The sequence below is a fragment of the Mixophyes fleayi genome, chromosome 1 (genome assembly GCF_038048845.1).
Source record: "Mixophyes fleayi isolate aMixFle1 chromosome 1, aMixFle1.hap1, whole genome shotgun sequence".
NCBI classification, from domain to species: Eukaryota; Metazoa; Chordata; class Amphibia; order Anura; family Limnodynastidae; genus Mixophyes; species Mixophyes fleayi.
Genome location: NC_134402.1, coordinates 390,590,761 through 390,596,760, shown reverse-complemented (window position 1 = coordinate 390,596,760; position 6,000 = coordinate 390,590,761).

Genomic DNA, 6,000 nt, shown 5'->3' with positions numbered 1-6,000 from the left:
AGTTAAATACTGTCTGTTTTTTCATGTAGCACACAGATATAAACTTTAAATATCAGTGTACAAATAAGCTATCAAGTATTTGTGTGCTAAATGAAAAAACAGTCAGTATTTAACTTATGTGCAAAACAGAATACTAATTTGCACCCCTTGCATTGTAACATGGTTTTGTCCAGGAGACTGAAATAAGAAGTTTCTTAAGTTAAGATCCTTAAAGAATCAGGCCCAAGGTCTTTACATTCCTGGCAAGCCTGTTTGGCTGCTCCTTATTATCCTTGTCAAGATGTACAATCCTCACACCCTGACATTTTATGCTCTCTGGCTATAGAAATCCAGGCCTGGAATCAGTTCTAAGGGAAGGAACACCATGACTAGCCCGATTTCCTGACATACTAGTATCACTAGTTAACATTACAGATATCTTATTCAGCACTGTACAATACAGAAAATAATAAGGGACCAAAAACAGGACATGAAATTTCTGTGTGTGATATTTCATAACTCAGAAAGACTCAATGAAGAACTGAATGTTTAGCAGAGGCAAGCAAAGAAATGTAATTAGGAACTGCCGAATTGCTAAATTAAAACACTTTCAGAAGGCAATAAAAACGGTAAATATTTTTCTTTTTCATTTCAGCAGCATCACACTTTCATTTTTATAAGTAACTATAAATTATTTTAATAACATATAATAACTAATTAAGGATGTAGGTTTGCGGACCGTGGAATGTTCTTTTTGTTGATTACAATATGCATGCATTTCATTAGCTGACATAGTGGCAATGGTTGAGAGCAATGAAAACAGAGGTAATTAACAGAAGCATGTTTCTCTGATGTCACACTACAATGTGTCACATTGCTTGACTAGGCAGGAAGAGAACAACCATTTTTTTCTTATGTCCCACTTATGCATAAAATCCCATTTACTGTGTGAAGCGTATAACTAAATATTTTCATGTAAAAACATTTTATTATGATAGTGTATAGGTAGAATTTTACAGCTGAAATTTTGGAAGGGAAGGCAGTTAAAATAGACAAAGAGGTCACTTAAGTTTAAAACCGACAAACTTTTTATTTCAACGCTAGGCATATTCACAAGAGTCCTCAAATGCTTGGGCACCCAGGTCGGAATGGCCTTTGGCGACACTGACCAATCCTCCAGTGGTTTCTGACAGCTAGTGGGCCCTCATTGCAAGTCCAGGCTGGGCATGGAAGCTGGAAATCAGTAACCTAACTAATCCTCTGGAACATTTTAGGCTGTGTATGCCTTCACTTTTCCTCCTCTGTCAATTGAAAAAGACAGAGAAGGAAAGTGAGAAAATAACAACATTAAACGATTAACCTAAACTAAAGAGGGAGAGAAGAAAAGTAAAAGATAACATTTAAGTAAAGAGAGACAGAAAGAGCTAAAACTGTTGTGAAAAATAGCCACAGCCATCCAGTGGGATCCTCAACAGATATTGAAGAGATCCCCGCATTTGCAAAGGCGATCTCTGTGGAGTGCCACAGACAATCAGTCACTCACAGAGTGTGAGTCACACGGTTATCATACTATTATATGTATAAAACCAGCACACCTAAGAATGCTATGATAGGGGCCTGCAGCATCGCTACAATTCTAATTGTAATAATTTATAATGTGGGCTGCATTACAAAGTCAGAAAATGGAGAGTCTCTGGGAGCTGGATATAAACACTGTTCATCTGGAGACCTTCCAGTTCTACACGCCAATCACATGTCGGCTATGCCTCCTTTTCATGCTGGCCACATCCTTTGCACACTGGCCATGGCCTATCCACCAGAGGTACTAGGGGAGTACCATATGTGTTTGCTCCAGAGACCATAGCTCCTTGCTACACCACTGCATATATGTGCAGCATAAAATGATGATTGTATTTACTGTCCAGTTCTTTATATACCACAACATAATCAGCAATCATCTAGTCCTTACCAAGTCTAGTCAAATTTTACTGTCATAAAGAAGTCATGTGTGAATTAGTAAGAACATCCTGACATCTTCCATATCAATAAAGAAGTCAAATTAAGTATGGCTTCTGCAGTTCAAGTGAAAATCATTATTTGAACATCATGAACTTCTACCACCGCTATATAAAAGCAGAATCTTTGGTAGTTTTGTCTGGAGCATTCAGACTTGTGTTAACATCATGACAAAGAGCAAAGACATCAGCAAAGCAATAAGCTCAGAAAAGTCCATGATTCTGAGAAATATTATTTATATGCTCTGATAAATCACAAACAACCCAAAAGTCACAGCCAGGAATGTACAGACCTCTGTCAACAAGGCAAATGCTAAGGTTTAATTGTTAAATTACTATTAAAGTTATTTTATCATTTACCAATAATCATTGTCTGCTGCGATTTGTGTGGTTCCAAAGCACAAAGCAATTTATTAGCAAAAGCAACAGAATAACAATTAAATAAATAAGTACAGACGATACATACGCCACGCCCTGCTGGATACAGCTTACAGTCATTCAATCCTAAAGTTTGTGGTCAAAGAGACTAAATGCTGGTTCCAGAGAGCAATATATATATACATTTGGTGTTATAGTAAATACAATACAGATGACTTGACATGTTTCCATAGGTTCAGGCTTCAGGACAGTCCAGTAGAGTGTAGTTCATAGGTCAGTTCAAACTACACCCTCCAAGGGTGGAGTCAGCTCTCCAGCAGCTGCATACTAATCTTCCCGCCGAAAGCTAGTTCAAACTGGTCTATTTACATTAAACACACAATACCATTCTCATCATTAATTCCCTATATTCCATAACAAGCATACACAAGGTGCAATCTCATAGTCAATGGAACTGGATCACTAAGATAAAAAGGGATTAGAATGACACCAAACATGATATGTTTCCTGTAACCTGAACCTTAGATCTAAATAAAGTGTTTCTAACATTATCATATTTAACTATAAATTCAATAACATTTGTTCAAAAAAAAATGTGGGTTGGAACTATTATAAAAATGAACTATATACAATTGAATGTGTAAGTGTATGTGTGCGTTGTTTATTGTGCAATTGTGTCATAAAATGGGGCGTACTAATCGCAATCGCACAATAAAACAATATTAATCAATATAGTTACTTTCATCCATTTATTTGACTTAGACAGCTCCACCCTTTAAGAGTATACCTAACACTCTCACCCTAAAAACTTTATTGCAGGATCTCAGTAGTATGCTTCATTGTTCTGTAATGTATGTCCTCCTTTACATATGATCACACTGTCTGTGGATATCAGTTAGGTTACCATAAAAGAGAGTCACAAAATCCTAGAAACAATTTTCTTTTTCTATGGAACATATACTTTTGGAGCTCGGAGATACCCTTTTGTATGCCCTCCACCCACATATGTAATACATTATCTGGAAGGATACAAAGTACGATAAACTATGTAACGACAATATGGAGTATTCTACTAACGTTCTTCATGCCTAACATGTTCATCTGTCCGAAGCATGTCTTTAAGCTTAGATGACATTTAAATAATACATTTTCATGAATAACATCATTCTATGTCTGTCAACAATGTCATTTATGATCTCCTACAACCTATGTCAGTAAATATACTCTAATAATATCAACAGTTTTTCATCAACACTTGTGGGGTAGGCTATTGTTTGTTCGTTCCCAGTCTCCTAATACTCAAGTTTCTTTGTGTGTGAAACAGTGATCGGCCTACCGAATATTGGGAGACTTCAATCTAAGGGACCTAGCTGTATTACCTTTCCCCTACTGACCTCCCACCCCATAATTCAGGCACCTCAGGAATATTTAGTGGAAAGAGAACTAGTCCTACTTGTTATAATCTCTGAGGCATGTGAGAGCACACCCAGCACTCAGTTTGGTCTAAAACCTTATCCACCCGAGAATGAAAATCATTCTCAAGGATGCCCGCTCAAGTCCGAATTATTACTGGACTGGCATCGCTGGATGCACCTCTCTTTAATTATGGAGTCAAAGTACTTACGGACGTAATACTCCTCAGACAATAGCCCCTCACACTGTCTCCGAGCTCCAAGGTTAGCAAATTTTCGTTCTACCCCTGAATTGAATAGAGTAATTGGCTGGACCAATTGGGCTAACAACTTCTGCTTCATCCCCAACTCCTCAATATCACTACCTGAACCAGCCTCTGTCACCTGTTCACAATTCAGAGAATTGACTGTCTTAAAAAGAGAATGAGATGATATAAACACTGGACAGGGAAAAAATAGGAAAAACTGCTACTTCATGCTGGACAACAGTCTTTGCAAAGTCCTTGGCTCAGGTGTTGTTAACTGTAATCTTGGGTCTCCCGGAACAAATTCACAAGTGTAATTAGAACCTTCTCCCAGTGTTGACACCTCTGCAGTGGGTGGAATGGGTACAAGTGTCTCTCTGCTACTCCTAAGGACGTGATGCTGGTCATCAACACTTGGTACCTGTCTGTCAAACAACCTGAGCGTAGGAAATTACAGTTCCACAACATATTCTCACATTCCAACATCATAACAGTTAGTGTAACACCTAAGGAGACAGTGTTTTGTTGCTGTCTCACTATTTGCCTTTACTTTCAAGATCTAGAACAGTCTCTCCATTACAAACTTATCACAAGAAAAGTCAAAAGTATTTCAAAAGATGACAGATTAAGAGGCAGTTTAGTAGTGATTTTGATAGTGGGGAGGACTAGTGGCCAAAGCTACCAGCCACTCCAATCAAGTTTCAACCATCATTCTATTCAATTCGTTCTAGCTAGTACTGTTCGTTTACTCTAGTTTCCCACTGGTTTGTGGCTGATCAAAAGTATGGAACCTACTATCACTGCTCATAAATTATTAAGTTATTACCAATCAAATGAATATTTACCATACCTGGTTGTAGAATTACAGGTATGACCTGACCCTAGTGTTGGTTAAAGTTCTCCCGCAAAGCATTTGCTGCTATGATGTGTGCGTGCAACTGTTGTGGATTTTCTAAACCTTGTGTGTGTCTCCTTTGTGAGTGTCTATGTGATTCCCCTCTAGGTGTCCCACGTCTCTTTGCTTCTGCTCTTGTTCTTTCTGTACAGCACTTTGCTAGGTGTCCTGTTGTAGGTCATCTAGAACACTTCCTCAACTCATGTTGTTTCCTTTCCTTATACCAAGTGTTATTATACTGTGGTCGTGTGTGCAGTCCATCTAGTGCTTGGATACTTACCACCGTTATCACTTTGTGCCTCTTTCTGTTTATTTATATTTCTATCATGTTCTATAGCTGACTCTCTGAGAGCATCCCTCTACAGTTATGTAATGAAGTTTGCACCCTGATTTTCAAATTTTCCCTGAGGCCATCCATTAAAACTAAAACAGTTACCTTTCGGTAGTGCACATCACCCTTTATGTCTGAAAACCTAGTGTATTTGGCCATCGCTATCAGAGCTCTGGCAAAATAATCTGCTGCAGTCTCACTATCTTTTTGTTTGATAGAAAAAAAGTTTACTCCAGCTCACTACCACCGGAAAGTATATGGCCAACTGTGAGATTATGCGTTTAATTATTTCCTGATCATCATCATCTGTTAAGGATTTATCTTCCTCTAATATACAATCCTTAATAAACTTTTGCATATCAGTATTGAGAGGAAGACAGGCCCTCAACACCACTCGCCAATCTTTATTAGTTGACTCATGTGCATTACCTAAATCTCTAACAAATTTCTGACATTTGGCCAAATGTTTCCTAGGATCAGGGAAATCAAACATAATTGACTGCAGCTCAGATCTAGTCCATGGACAATGCATTGCTACATGTTTTATGGGAACTACACCATCTTTGTCCGCCTTCCCATTGGGAACTGCTATTGTGCGGACAGGATGTAAACCTATCAAATCACCAACCGAATAGTGCGGCGGGGGCGCGCTTGCGCTCATTTCACCTCGCTATGCAATGCTGCCTTCCAGTGTGCACGCGTGCTTTGCAACGCTTCCTTTTCATGCTGCACGGGCTGCCTTGCC